The 15,236-nt window shown below is 52.5% G+C and overlaps 1 long non-coding RNA gene across 37 annotated transcripts in view; it reads left to right on the top strand.

Annotated features, from left to right (window-relative positions):
• The window catches only part of LOC115863234 (uncharacterized), a 402,728-nt gene that overhangs the window by 63,141 nt on the left and 324,351 nt on the right, over positions 1–15,236 (top strand). For 36 of the 37 annotated variants that reach the window (XR_009559459.2, XR_009559466.2, XR_009559461.2 and 33 more), the window contains exon 2: positions 7,093–7,436. This is a non-coding gene — a long non-coding RNA (uncharacterized lncRNA). Of the gene's footprint in view, positions 1–7,092; positions 7,437–14,460; positions 14,872–15,236 lie in introns of those variants that run through there. The other variant, XR_011376827.1, reaches the window with a different exon arrangement.

Consider the following 15,236-nt stretch of genomic DNA (forward strand, 5'->3'; position numbering starts at 1 on the left):
AGAGTTACTTTCTTGGAGAATATAATGCGTCCTAGAGCTTCTCTCTTTGGAGTCTTCAAGGGTGAGTTCTGCTGTCCTGTAAAGAACTGTCTCTTTAGCCCCTGTTGGGTGGCTCAGGTCCGTGGCCCTTTGTCCCCTTTCTTCCTGGGATTTGACTGACAGTTGGGTCTTTGCTGACCTTTCCCTGCGGTTCTTTATGAGCAAAAGCAAACAGAAGGAACTTTAAAAAAAAAAAAAAAAGACTTTGAAGGCTTGTCATTTGTAGAAGGAAAGTGTTCATGGCTTTCTCAGTTCATTTCAGTGTCTTAATCACCTTCAGGGTGTCAAGGATCATGGAGGTGAGCTGATTAAATGGAAGGTTTTCTTTTATTGAGGACCTATTATGTGTAAGGGCTTGTGTAGGTTAATTCTAATTTCCCGCCTAATTGTGCACGGCAGGACCTATTTTGCAGGGAGGCAAGTAGATTCAGAGAACTGAAGTTCAAGGTTTCACAGCTGCTTGATAAGCACTGGAGCTAGAATTCTCACCCTGGTCTGTTTGTCTGTAAAACGCTGGTCATTGCTGGGCCCGGCTTCCCTCCCGCCCACCCTGCTGTCTGTCTTTCCATCCATCTGTCTGTCTGCCTGCCTCTTTGTCTCTCTTACAATTGCTGGTGCTATTTCTCTCTGGTCTGGTCTAGTTAATGAAAAAGAAAGCTATTGTGAAGTAATCCCAGGGATCTGTAATCAAGACAGCTGTACCCCCAAAACAGGTGTGTCTGTAGGACAGTCTATGACAAGTGAGGTGTCATCACATTCTACCTGGGTGGGCGCTGCTCCCAGGTTTCTCCAGGACCATTTGTCTTCTCACCTGCAGGTGGGGAGAAGCAGTCAGGGGTCAGTTATTTTGGGGAGACCCACTGCCGCACTCCCACCCTGTCATCCCTGAGCCTGGTGGGAATGATGTGATGGGCAAACGTCCCACTCTGACGAGGAACCTTCTGGAGCAGCATGTTGTGGGCAACAGGAGACACTTACCTCGGGAAAAGAGCAAAGCCCGGGACCCACCGACAGGTCACTGGGCCGGGGCGTTCTGGTCAGTTCCTGGCAGTGGATACTGATCCCTCGGGAGTCTCTGTTCGTTGCATTTTCTAGCGACCAAACTCCCAAGAGCCCTCCCCAGCTCTATCTTCCAGAACCTTCTTATCCTGTCACCCTGCCCCCGGTCTTTCCCTCCATATCCCCCTTCTAAGGCAGGACAGCCTAGTGGTTAGGCAAAAAGGCTGTGGAGGCAGAGCGCCAGGGCTCCTATCTCAGGGTCTCCGACTCCCGCATGGCTTTGGGCGTACAGCTTGCTGTGTGCCGGTGTCCCCTTTTGAAAACGAGTTTACTACCTCACAGCATTGTTGAGGTCACACAGCGTAAGACAACCAGTGCTCTTGGAGCGAGCTTGCAGGTGGTATGGCCCTGCTCTGCCAGGCCTCTGGTCACGCTGGCTTCAGGAGCAGTGCCTGTCCCAGGCATCGTGTGCCCACCCTTTTTCGCTCAAGATTTGCTTCTTATTCTGCATCGCGCAAGTCTTAGCTAGGCCACCCTGGGCAAGTCACTTTACCTCTCTGGGCCTTGTTTCTCAGCTGTTCAGTGAGGAACCGGATTATTTGCAAGGTTTCTTGTGCTCTGACATGCTGGGGCCTCTCACATTCAGTGTGGTCCAGCAGCCTCTTCTCCTCTGCCGAGCACCCACTACCCTGCCACGGGTGCCCGGCCATCACCAGCATATCCGATTGCGGCCATGCACCATCTGCCCGTTCATATCTCTGGATCTCTTGGTATAGCCTGAGAGCTCCCTGAAGGCAGGGATCCTGTCTTTCTTGACCGATGTGATTTCCAGCTCCTAGCACCATGCCGGACATTGTGAGCATTCGATGTGCAGTTATGATTAGTCACTTAACTATTCCAGCCAACATTTATTGAACCTCTGCTGAGTTCTCAAGGGCTCTGCAGGTCTCCGGGAGCCTGGCTGGACCCGAATGTCAGAATTTTTGAAGAACGGCTCTAATCGGTGGAGGTGGAGGTGGAGGTACCTGGCCTTAGATGGTTCAGTGCAGAGGAACTTCAGTCCGTTGCTGACTTTGGTGAGTGGGGCGGGGCTCAGTCTGCATCTCCCAAGCAACAGTACCGGCTGATCAGGACGGTTGAGGTGATGCTGACTTTCTGCTGAGTCAGGAGCCCCCGTGGGCAGGTCTGGGCCCTGAGCATTTTGTATACAGTCTCCTCCACATACGAACCCCAGGGGACATGCGTTTCGGTTCCTCGTTTTCATTCAACAGGTGAGGAAACACTTCCAAAGAGCCTAAGGGCTGTGCCCGTGGCCAGCGAGCGACTGACCCCATTGCGATTCCCACCCGGGTTTATCTGGCCCCCGAGCCCCCATCCCCTGAATGAGGAATTGGGCGAGTGGGATGGGGGCGAGTGGGGGAGCATGGGCTGGAAGGCTTGGAAATTCCAAGGCAGCTGATCCGTATCATCCCAGCACACACTGTGGAGAAACTGAAACGAAGCAAAAATAGAGTCAGTCAGCAGTCGGACGGCTGCCGCTTTCCCTGGGAACAAATCTGCTTGATTTATCTCCCCAGGTTAGGCAGGCGCCAGCTCTCGGGGTATCACTGAGAAATAATACGGACACGGCTGGAGAAGTTGCCGCCACTCCCTTCCTCAGAAAAAGATAAAGCAGACACCTGCTTGGTAGCATCCCTGTTGATGGAGTCTCGCGTACCTGAGAGAGAGCGAGGCCAGCTAAGACGGTGCGAGCTTTACCGACTGGATCCTCCCCTTGGGGAACCGGTCCCTCTTCCCCACAGCTGGCCCCCCTCCCCGCCCCGGCAGCTTTCAGAGGTGGCGCGGTCAGCATCTGCTGACTCTTGCTCCTACTAAAATGAACACTCTGACTGATCACTGCTGCAAGAGAGGGAAAACATACACCCGGAGTCCAGGAGACCCAGAAGCAGAGAGAGGGCTTGGAGGCCAGCCAGGCACCCACTAGGAGACACGCTCTCCGGCTCCCACCATCACAGTCAGAGAGACTGTGTTTCTCTCCCAGTGTCGGCGCCGGGGGCTGCGTGACCTGGCTTTGTGCATTCCGGTCTCTGCCAACCCAGGGTCCCTTAAGCCTTCCTATTCCCAGAGCACTCCTCTGTGCGTCCCGTCTTTAGGGGAAGCTGGTATTTTAGAAAGATGCTCTCTTGGTGTTGGGTAGGAAATAGAGGCAGGCTGTTTCTCGCTCTTCTTCAGCATGTTCACTACCGGGCAGCGGTCAGCTGTTGGAAGTACCTGCTAGGGACGGTCAAGAACGAAGTGACGTATTTGGGCCTGACGGAGGCAGAGGCTAAGAGGGGAAAGACTCAGCCAAGAGAATCGGGCCAGGGGCTGTATTTTCTTGTGGGGCAATTCCATGTCAAATTCCGTGTCACTAGGCCAGAGCGAGCTTATTTGTGAAGTGTTTCCCTGATCACCCTCCCTGGGGCAGGGTCAGCTGTAAGGCAGCAGGGCATGAAAATACAAGGCACAGAGACCTAGAAGGGGCCATTCCCAGGCCTGAGCGGGTGTTGCCACGTCTTCAGTATTCCAGCAAACGTACTTGCGCGGGAGACATTAAAAAAAAAATGTTACTTAACTTTTTATTGAGGTTACATGCATAAAAAAGCACACATATCAGAAGCATATAAAACAGCTTGATAAGACATCCAGTGTAGCCGCCACCGGGATGGATAGAACACTACCAGCGTGTGAGAAGCCCCCTGCTGACCCCTTCCCGTCACTGACTGTCCCTTCCCCCCCTCACTCAGGTAACCTTGTCCATAGACTAGGTTGACATGTTTATGTTTTTAATATAAATGACATCACAATGCATTCCCTTGTGTCTGGCTTCTTTCTCTCAAAATTACATTTGTGAGATGTATTCACATGCTACGTGCAGTTGTAGATCATTCTTGTTGCTCTGTAATATTCCTGTGTGTGTGTGTGTGTGTGTGTGTGTGTGTGTGTGTGTGTGTGTGTGTGTGTGTAGTATCCAATCTCCTGCCGGGAGGCGTTTGAGTCGTTTCCAGTGTGTGGCTGTCATGAGTAGCGCTGCCATGAACATCCGACAGCATATCTTTTGGCGAACATCGGTACACATTTCTGTGAGTTTATACCTAAGCGTGGAATATGTAAAGCATATATTCAGCTCTGGTGGATAATGCAAAACAGCTTCCCAAAGTGGTTGTTTGTCTTTCTTTCTTCAGAATGTCTGTGCACCGGCTTGTATGAAAATTCCACTTCCCCAGCCAAGCCAGTCCTGGGTATTGCCTGGCTTTTTTTATTTTGGCTAATCCATTACAGGAAGAGCAAATGACCCAAAAGGAGTCACCTCGCAGAGGAAACAGAACTGCTCCCTGAGGGAGAAGTGTTGCTGTTTGATGGTCCTAGAAGCCGTGGTGTGCAGCGCCCTGCATCCTAAGTTCTCGCAGGTGGAGTCCGTGGCAGAGCTGCCTTCATGCGAGAACGTCAGCACTGCCCCTGCCCCTGGTCAGGGACCACCGCTTTGCTGCAGTAATACCCAACAGACCATGGAATAACTCTTCCCCAGGTGACAGAGCTTTAATGTACCCAAGGCCAGCAAAACAAACTGGGCTTCATATTTGCCTGTGGGCCTCGGTAAACATTTAACAGACTGTGTGCCCCCTTCCCTCCCCTGCCATTAACCGGGGCTGGTGCCGTAAATCCCTGCCCCCCTCCTGCCGTAAGCAGCCCCTCTCAGCCGACCTGACTCCAGTCCTAACTTTCTGGTGCGGTGCTGCTCCTGGGCCGGAGCCGAGGAAGAAAGAGGGGCGGTTGTGAGGGGTCCTGGGACAGACCGCCCTCGACGGGTGGGAGGCTGCCTCCATTTGATGTGTGAAATAAGGGCTGACCCTGAGCCCTTGGCGTGTGCCCAGCAACATGCTGAGTGCTATGTTGCTTATTTCATGTCAGCCTCACAGCACTGCCAAGAAGTGGGTAGATGTGATTTACTCCCATTTTACAGATGAGGAAACCAAGGGTGAAAAATATTTCCCCAGAGTAACATAGCTAGTGAATTTGGTAGCTTGACTTCCAACTCTAACGTTTCAGCCACTCTCCTGTACTTTTGTCTTGACATTTAAGCTTCCTTTTGAACCCATCTTCCTCTTGGGTCTAAAAGCTGTGTCAGTTCGGTTTAAATGGAGCAAGGGGACTCACTCTTTGACCTCTGGTCGCTGAAGAATGAGTAACACAGAGGATGGATGCCCTTTGGCATGGCTGCAACGATAGATGGAATAATGACCCCCAAAGATGCCCATGTCCTAATCCCCAGAGCCTGTGAATATGGTACCTTACTTGTCACAAGGGACTTTGCAGGTAAGATTAAGGTTCAGGACCTTGAGATAGATTATCTTGGATCATCTGGGTGGGTCCACTGTAATCTCATGGGACCTTAAAAGTGGAAGAGGGAGGCAGAAGAGTTAGAGGAGATGAGATGATGGAAACGGGCTGAGAGGTGCTGTGATAGAGGAAGATGGAGGGAAGGGCCACTAGCCGAGGAATGTGGGCAGCCTCTAGAAGCTGGAAAAGACAAGGAAGCGGATTCTTCTTAGAACCTTCAGAAAGGAACACAGCCTGCCGACACCTTGATTTTAGCTTCGTGGGACCTGTGTTGGACTTCTGGCCTCCAGAACTGTAGGCTCATGAACTGTGCTGTCTTTTACCACTAAGTATTGGAAAATGTGTAATTGCAGCAACGGTTGCTGTTGATGACAGTTGACGTAATGGTCAAGCTCATGGGCTTTGGAGCCAGGTTGCCTGATTTCAAATCCCTGTTCTGTGGTTTTTCTAGCTGTGTGACCTTGGGCGAGTGGCTTAAGCTGTCTGGGCCTCAGCTTTCTCATCTCTGAAGTCAGATGAGAATGTTCTATAACGCGTAGGGTTGTGGTGAGGATTAAATGAGGATTCTATGCAGGGGGAACGTCCGGAACTAAGTTTTAGCCACGGCCCTTCGGGTAGGCATCCCGGATCAGGGTGCAGACTCAGGAGACAGGTTGGGCTCAGATTCGGGCTCTACTCTTCCTAGTTGTCTGTGGCTATCTTTCCTCATCTGGAAAATAAGGGCAGGAGTCTCAGGGTGGCTGGGGATTGTATCAGATGGGGGCCAGAGCTTTTAGCAGGGTAACTGCTGTTCCGTAAGGGCAGGTATTGTTATCATGGGTGGGTAGGTGGCTGTTGAACCCCAAGCCCTAAGCATTGTGGATCCATCTGTTTTTTTTTTTTTGTTTTAAACATCTTTATTGGGGTATAATTGCTTTACAATGGTGTGTTAGCTTCTGCTTTATAACAAAGTGAATCAGTTATACATATACATATGTTCCCATATCTCTTCCCTCTTGCGTCTCCCTCCCTCCCACATCTGTTTGTTTTTCAGTTATCTTTAGAGTAAGTTAAGTACTCCGGGTTAGGAGACCAAGGTGTCCCCATATAGCTATAACAGTACTGAGTACCTGGTAGGCACTCAGCAGTTGCTGAAGGAATGAATAAAAAAGGAACAGGCCCCAGGCCCTGCCCCTGAAGACGTTCATAGCACAGGACAAGGCCTGGAAGGACGCCAAGGCTTTGCGGTTATCTTTAAAAAGAAAACAGAGAACTACTTCCTACCAGCTGACCCCAAACCCCCTCAGCTGGGACCTCTGGGCCCTGCAGGGGAGCCCAGGGCAGGGTGCCAGGCCTGGCTGTGCCGGTCACTCCCTAAGCCAGCCACCTAACCTTTCCGGAACTTTCTGTCCTCCTCTTTATAACGGGCGTACCTCAGCCCCTTTGCCCTACTTGGATAGTTCCTAAGGAGGAACCCTAAGCAGTAGAAAGTTCCCTTGGTGAGAGGGCTCTGGTGCCTGTAGGACACTCCCCCTCGGTCTCTGGCCTCACCTCTATTTTAGTGTCAGAGCTGCAGGGCCTTATTTTTAGTGATTCCCCTCTCAGCGTCTTAGGTCAAACATAAGGAAGGAAGAATAACTGCTGCTCTGGGTCCGTGATTGTAACAAGGTCAATTTTTCTCCTTCCCATCCCCAGGCTTGATCTTTTGACCAGAACGGAATTAAAAAGATGGTCCCTCGTGATGGCCGCGCCTGTCAGCTGCGTGGAGCTTCCCTGAAGGCTTTTCTGAGCCGTGTGGATGTACAGTGATTCTCGGCTGCCTGAGGAATAACGCTGGTGGAAGCCCTCTCTCCAATGACACACACCCGCCCCGTTTCTGGATGCTAAAGGTGGTTTTGGGAAGACCCTGGCTGAGTGCCTCGCGGATTCCTGCAGCCCGGATGCCCCTGGTGGACGAGGACCGAAGCTTCCTGCCTTTGCTGCCGACAGGAATGTTCGGTTGGGGCTCTGCCAGCTCCCTTGGGGGCTCCCTATGAAACGTAAGGCCCACCTTCTCCTTGTTCTCGTATCTCCCGCGTGTTCTGTCCAGCACCCACCTGGGCTTCAGGTGCGAGGTCACCACCACGTGGCCGGCTCTCAGAAGGGGCTGGCATTTAACGAGCTCGCTCTGTGTGTCTGGCATCGTGCTGGGTGTGTGTGTGGGGCAGATGGAAATGGAAAGTTGCCTCCAAGGAGCCGTCACTGATGTTGTCATCGTGCCTGTCACCCTCTACTGATTTGCCCGGTTCGTGTGTCTGTCCTCATCTACCAGATCATACGTGCCTTGAAGGCCGGGGCCTCTTCTGTGTGGCTGTGTGTCTCCAAGACACTGGATAGTGCCTGGCACGTCTCCTGCTGCAGAAAGGGTGAATGAGGACATGATCGTTGGCGAGTTAAGACACTGCAGGCACCGCTGGGGTCCTGTGGAGCCAGAAGGGCCTGGGTTGGAATCTGTGACCCGTGTCTGTGGAGTGACTCGGGACAAGGGACTCCTGGATTCCTTGCCCTTCTCTACTCAGTGGGGGTGACTCATCGTCGTCCTTCATAGGGTTGGTGTTGGTCCCAAAATAGTTGTGCACGTGCCGACACCCAGTGTCGTGTCTGGCGCACAGCAGATGCTCAGCACGTGGTAGGGAAGGTCACTCACGGCTGCCTGGGGGAAGGCTTCCAGGAAGGAGGGGTGTTGCTTGGGCCTTGGAAGTCTTTCTGAGCAGAGCAAGGTGGGCCGTGCTGGCCTTTGAACTGGGAACTGCTGGTTGGCATGGACAGTTGATCAAAGGTCCCCGTCCCCAGAGCCCACGGGAAGGCCGAGCGGCCGGCCGGCAGCAGGCAAGGGAAAGGGGCCTCCTGTCCGCGAGAGGGAGCGAGTGGCCGGACTTGGGCCCGGCGACGGAGGACTGCGGCAGTTCTGCAGTTGACAAGCTGTCCTGACCAGGCAGCCGTGAGGTTGGTGGCTCTGAGGGATGTTGCCTTAGCGTTGTGCTGCCCACAGGAGAGTGGCGGCTCCGACAGCCAGTGCCCCGTGCGCTCAGGCCACCTGGGACCACCTGGCACTTGGCTGCCAGGACGGCACGAGGGGCGGTGCCTGGGGTTCGATTTTGGTTGCGTTCTTTCCGGTTCCGCTCAGGCCCGATGGCACTTGTGAGCACGGCTTTCCCTGACCTCCTCGTGGAAGTAGTGGCCCTCTGGTTATTCCCCGCTGTCCTGGTCCACAGCTCCACCATGCGTCATGATATTATAACCACTTAGGCAAGGTATTTGATTTCCTCTCTTTCTCCCACCCTAGGAGGAGGTAAGCTGAGGTCAGGAGACCTGTGTGCCTTGTTCACAGCCTAAACACACAGCAGGCCTCTTATTTACTGCATCGTAGTTGATCAGGCCAGGTGGTGATCCACAGAAATCAGGTGGTGATTTCTTTCGGCGGCTGTGAAGAGGACAGACTAGAGGGAGACACGCTTTTTGAGCATCTGTGTAACTTGGTCAGCCCAGCAGTTCCCCCGGCGGACAGCAGTGTGCCCATTTTACAGTTGAGAGCTTTGAGCGGCCGTGTGACTTGCCCAAGGCTATCTATCCAAGAGAAGGCAGAGCAGGAGGCTGAGAAGGGTGTTGTGTGTGTGGTGTGCGTGTGGTGTGTGAGGTTTGTGTGGTGTGTGAGGTGTGTTTGTATGTGTGTGTGTTTGTGGTGTGTGTGTTGTGTGTGTTGTGTGTGTGTTGTGTGTGTGGTGTTTGTGGTGTGTGTGTTGTGTGTGGTGTGTGTGTGTGGTGTGTGGTGCGTGTGTGTGTGGTGTGTGTGTGTGTAGCACTGCCTGCTGTGGAATGCTGCTGGGGTCCTTAGGTCGGGGTTCCTCTTTGTCACCTGGGAGAGACAGGCTTTCAGTAAGAACTCTGTGCTCCCTGTATGGAGGAAGCAGGCCCCATGCTGGGCGGCAGGACCAGGTGTGGTTGGGGTCACAGTACAGCCCCCAGGGGTCCACGGTCTGCTGGGAGGAATTGGTGACAGTTGCTATGCTTGCTGCTGTCCACGGCCAAGCAGGACAGGGAGAGGAGTCCTCCGGGGCGGGCTCTTGAGGGTCTGGGGGTCCTTGGAGGGTTGGGAGGCTGGGCTGGGCTTGCAATGGCCATCAGAGCTCTTCCTAGGGACGTGAGGCGTTCAGCTAGGCAAGTGAGTGGGGACACCGAGGCACAGCACTGCCCCTTCCGCTTCTGCCCTCCCAGGCCCCTCGCATGTCTTCTGCCATCTCCCCGCGCCCTCCTGCTGCAGAGTTGCGCCCTCACTTATCACATGGCCCGCAGCCCTGCTTTTTCTCCTTTTATCAGTTACTCCCTAGAATAACCCCATTGTGGTGGTCTGGGTTATCTCACGCTCCTCCCGGGAGGGGGTGGGTGGGCTCGGGCACCAGAAGGCACAGAATGGTCACGGCGAGAAGTAAGATGCCCGCTTTCCCCCCGCTCTAGCTGCTCCGAGCAGCTGCCCCGTGTCTGCGAGGCTGCACCCTGCGGGCACAGATGTAGGAATAATCGCCATTTGTTAAGCCACGTGCTGTGCAGGGCACGTGTCAGACCTTATTCCATTCCAGCCCCAGACCAGACCTATGGGGTGGGCACTAGAACAGTCTCTTTTAGTGCTGAAGTAACTGGGAGCCCAGACAGGCAAAGCAGGTCTCCCCCAGGGAACACAGGCAGGATTGGAACACAGTTCTCACTGATTCCAAAGCCGCTGGTTCACGCAGCTTGGAACTGAGAGACACAACTTCTACTCCCTTCTCAGCCCCCAGTGACTGTGTGACCTCGGGCAGATCGCCTCCCTTCTCTGGGCCTTGGTATCCTCATTGCTAGGGAGACCGTCTAATTTCTCTTCTAGCCTGGGAGTGAAGGCAGCAGCACTTGCTCTGGGAAGACAGGTGTAAGCCAGGATGCCTCTGGTGCTGTCGGTCCTGGTGGGCCTGGCGCTGCTGCTATGCTGCCATTTTCTGGGCCCACATCGGCTCCTCCAGTTTTTCCTTTGCAATTGTGTGGCCAGTTCTCATTTCTTCTTGGCCTTATATCATCTCACAAGTCTGTTTTTAGCTGCTTGGAAGAACCCATTTTTCTTTGAGCCCTGTTACCCCTGGCTGCTGCTAGAGCATGCCCGACCTTTTTTTTCTAAAATTTAATTAACTGATAGGCCCTCGTGGTGATTGATAGCACACATTCTAGTTGACGGGGGAGGGTCTGCGGGATGCAGGGCTGCCCCCCACCTCCACGGACACCCCAACCAGCATTCCTGGAGATGGCTTAGCAGCCGGGACCTGTTCTCCCATGGCGGGGCCTGGGCTCCTGGGGTCCACACAGGCTGAGTCTGGAGACCAGGCTTGTCACTGAACAGCCATGGGGTTGCTTAACGGATGGTGTTTATCAAAGCTTGATTAATCTTCCAACCTGGGGAAGTGGGTGGAACCCCACTTTTACACATGAAGAAACTGAGGTTCAGAGAGATCCAGAAAACTACCAAGATTATCTCAGGAGAGCGCGGAGAAGCTGGCATGCCCTCCTATCTGTCAGCATTCAGCCTCCCTGCTCCTGCTTGGCCTGTGGTTCTCAAGACTGCAGTGAGATGTACAAGGTGCCTCTAGGTTATAGAGGGGCAAACTTAAAAAAAATTGTTTTATATTTATTTTAACTTGAATTAGAAAAAGACCATGATTGGCATAGGAGACCTGTGATTTTTCGGATATTACTGCTTAGGATGTAGTTATGTAAGTTACAAAAAGGTCAGTTTTGCAAAAATGTTAAGGTAGCAACATGTGGACACAGCCCTCCTGCAGAGCGCTGAATTTGGAGCACACGTCCTTGCTTCGATTGGTGGCACTTTGGCTGTGTGGCCCTGGCCACATCACTGGAGACAGAGTGTTCCTCAGACTGACCTGAGTGGCTCTATGTCACTGTGCTGTTTAGTCCACTGTGATCCTCCCTAAATCCAGAAGATTCATGATGAAACGATTGCACAGCTCAGTCTGAAACTAGATTGAAAACAAAAAGAATCTCGGAATGATAGTGCTTTGTAATCCTATAATTCTGCTCGAATTGACAAAGTCAGCTGATCTCAGCTCTGCCAACTCTATTCTACTTATTGAGCACCAAAGTTTTCCAATCAACTCCTGTATTACTCTCTGGGATTGAATTATGAAGTAGTAAATATCACCACTATGCAATCAATCCATGACTCATTCATTCATGTTTTTTTCATTCATTTCTCCTCAGTAAATAGGGGATAAATACTACCTACCCTATGGGCTTATTGTGAGAATTAAATAAGAGATCATACTGAAGGGCTTACTTCAGTGCCTGACATATAATCAGCACTCAGGGATTATTCGCTATTTTTAAACCAAGTGTTAAAATGGAGTTAGAGGATCAAAACATACAGACCTATGGAAATAAAGACCATTGAGGATGCGTGAGTTACTAATATTGAACAGTAACTTTAGTTCTGAGTTCCTGGTTAGCAGGACACACTGACTAGATTATATTTGTGTCTAAATCAAGGCTTGGCAAACCTTTTCTCTCAAGGGTTGAGTAGTAAATATCTTTGGCTTTGTGGGCTGTACAGTTCTGTCACTACTAGTCAGTTCTGCCTTTGTGTCTGGAAAGCAGCCATAGACCGTATGTAGATGAATGGACATGGCTGTGTTCCCATAAAACTTTATTTATAAGAACTGGAAATAGGGACTTCCCTGGTGGTGCAGTGGTCAAGAATCCCCCTGCCAATGCAGGGGACACGGGTTCGAGCCTTGGTCCAGGAAGATCCCACGTGCTATGGAGCATCTAAGCCCGTGTGCCACAACTACTGAAGCGAGCCACAACTACTGAAGCCCACACGCCTAGAGCCTGTGCTCCGCAACAAGAGAAGCCACCACAATGAGAAGCCCGCGCACTGCAACAAAGAGTAGCCCTTGCTCGCCGCAACTAGAGAAAGCCCACACCAGCAATGAAGACCCAATGCAGCCAAAAATAAATAAATTAATTAAAAAAAAAAAGAACTGGCAAAGGGCCTACAGGCTATAGTTTGCCCCTTGGTCTAAATGAAGGAAACCTGTTTGTCTTTGAAAGTGAGAGACTCCTCCTGGATATAAACACTAAAGAAAACTTGTTACAAGATGTAGTCTTTATATGAGGCTCGTTAAGCAGCATGTGGATGGTACTTTCTTTGGGGTTTTACGGAAAATCCAAAAGACCTTCACACTGCTGGTTCTCTTACCGTTTGCATAGCAGACATTTGTTGAAGGCTTATTACGTGCCATCCTCTGATGCTCTGACCCACAGTACAACCTAAAGACACGTGCATTGTGGCAGGGGCTGCAGCGTTAGCAAGGGGTCATCTTGGTGACTCTTCAGGGTGTCATTTCACAGGAGTGTTTTCAGTGTTGGATGCTCTTTCCAGCCCTGGAATTACACACAGGCCTCAGTGCTAATTTGAGTGGCAGGCCCGGGCGCCCAGATCCTACCACACAGGGTGCCTGGGACCGACTGGGAGATCCTTGCCCTCCTTTGGCTGAGAGCTGCAGTTGTTGGAAGACGGCGGTCTTTGGAGCAAAACACAGCCAGGTTGTGAAACTTTGCTGTTTCATAGCTGTGTGACCTTGCTGTAGTTCCTAAACCTCTCTGAGCCTCACGTTCATCATAGGCAAAGTCAGGACCATAACACCACTGAATCTCTAGTTCTTACCTGAGTATTTGCTCCTTCAGTGTTAGCTCCTCCCCGTGGGGGCCCAGGGGCTGCTGCTGGCCCTCCCTCATCCCAGGAAGCCAGGTCCCGGCTTTTTCAGCTGGAGCCTGAAGTGTGAGAATGGCCGTCCCCTCCTCCTGGGTGAGTGTTTAGTGTAAAAAGGCTTGAGAAAACACTGGCCTGCGGAATTCCAAAGTTAATGAAGGGGGCAGATTCCAGGAGGGTCTCTGTTTGACCTCTCACCCTTTCCCCAACACCCTGTTATCCCTGAGCGGGTTTGGAGGCAATGGAAGGTTTATAGCTACTACACAAAAAATTTCTCACGCAGTGGGGCAGGGCCATGGCCTTGGCCGCTGGAAGCCTGGGTCAGCGTGGGTGAGTTTGAGCCTCTTCCCTGTGGCGCCTGTTTAACCTGGCTAATGTGAGAGGCAGGGCAGGCCATCGGGGGAGAAGGGGAGCATATTTGAGAAAGCTGGGGAATGATTCTCAATTTCTCCAAAGGAGGGGCAGAGTGAGGGGCTGTGTGAGAAGTTTGAAAGGAGACTCGGCTGCCTTAAAAAAAAGGGGGAACATTTTCTTCATTATTCTGACATTAGAACCCATACATTCTATTCAGTTAGGACTGGGGGTGTAGGATAAAGAGAACACGCTTTTGTGGGTGGCTGCAGTTTCAGGAGATGCTGTCTGCCTCTGCTTTATAGAACCTTCAGGGAAAAGGCTTTGGAGGCCAGAGCTAGGCAGTGACGTGCCATAGCTTAGGACGCTGGAGGCTGGAGTCCAGCTCTGTCTGTGTCTGCCACTCTGGGACTCGGGTGGCTATGGTGGGCCCTCGAGGAGCTTCGGGGCCTTGGCTTTGCGCTTGCGTTCCCATCTGCCCTGGTTGCTCTCTCTTCTCACCTGTCCCCTTCCTGGCACCCATGGTGGTGGAGGGAAGCTTGGTCCCCCTTTCTTGGTCCTGTTAAAGTGTCAGCCGTGCTCATAGCTGGTTTTGCAGGGCAGTTGCTGGCAGTGGGGTCTTTCCCTCCCGTCTACCTATCTGCTACCGTCTATGACTCCGCATGGGGGTGGGGATTTCTGGGGAGAGGGGGTCGGCTCCACCTAGTTACCAGGAACGGCCCTGAGCCTCCCCATCTCCCCCGTGGAGGCTTATCTGGCTCCAGCCAAAGAGCAGCTGCTCCCGGTGAGGTCTCTGAGTCACTCAGAGGTTCAGGACTGGCTTTGGCAGGCGATGACGTAAACAAATAAACATGAGCCAGGACAAGCCCCCAGCTTTCTGCTCACTCAGGGGCCCTGGAAACGCCTTGTTGCATGTTCGGGGAATATGAGGGTGCTCGTCAGAAAGCGAATTTTCCTGATGGAGAAATGCTCCAGGGAGGTGATGGGGGTGTGTTAGAAAAATCTGGTGTTTCCTGGCTGTGTAATCTTGGGGAGGATGCTTGGCCTCTCTGGGCCTTCATCGCCTCCTCTGTGAAGCTGGTTATTGTGAAATTTAGATGACCTCAGTCTAAAACCCAGCTGGTGGTTAGTCCCCCTTCTCGGAACCTGACGCAGAGTAAACCCCGGACTTGGGCCAGATTTGCGAAGCGGATTGCTTCTGAGACTGTCCTGTTTTCCAGTCGTTGAGTCAGCTCACGCTGTTCTTCGGACTTCTCTGAGGCTTCAGCTCCGCGCCTTTCACTGAAGGGGCGGTCCTTGCCTTGTGCCCCTCGTGCGCTTGTTGAGAGGACCGGGTGAGTCACCACTGGGAAGGTGCCTGAGGGCTGGGCAGCGTAGCCGTGTCTGGTTGAGTGGCAGAGCCCAGCGTTGGTGGCTGAGCCTGATTCCTGGGGAGGGAGTGTGAAGGGGGCGGAGGTGACTGGGTCGAGCACATGCCAGAGGGTTAAGGCCAAGTGGCACTGGACCGCTGAGGCGTGTTCGGGATGCAGGCAGCCCCGGCCCCCTTTAAAGTAGCGGTGCTCTGGGGGTGCTCTGGGTGCCCCCAGCTCTCTGCTCCGCTCCGTCCTTCTCGGTGACTCTGCTGCGTTTGGGGGTTTCTTTGCATGATGTGAGTCATCCAGATCTGAAACACAAACCAAGAAGCCACAAAGGGCCACTT

The sequence above is a fragment of the Globicephala melas genome, chromosome 17, assembly GCF_963455315.2.
Source record: "Globicephala melas chromosome 17, mGloMel1.2, whole genome shotgun sequence".
Lineage (NCBI taxonomy): Eukaryota > Metazoa > Chordata > Mammalia > Artiodactyla > Delphinidae > Globicephala > Globicephala melas.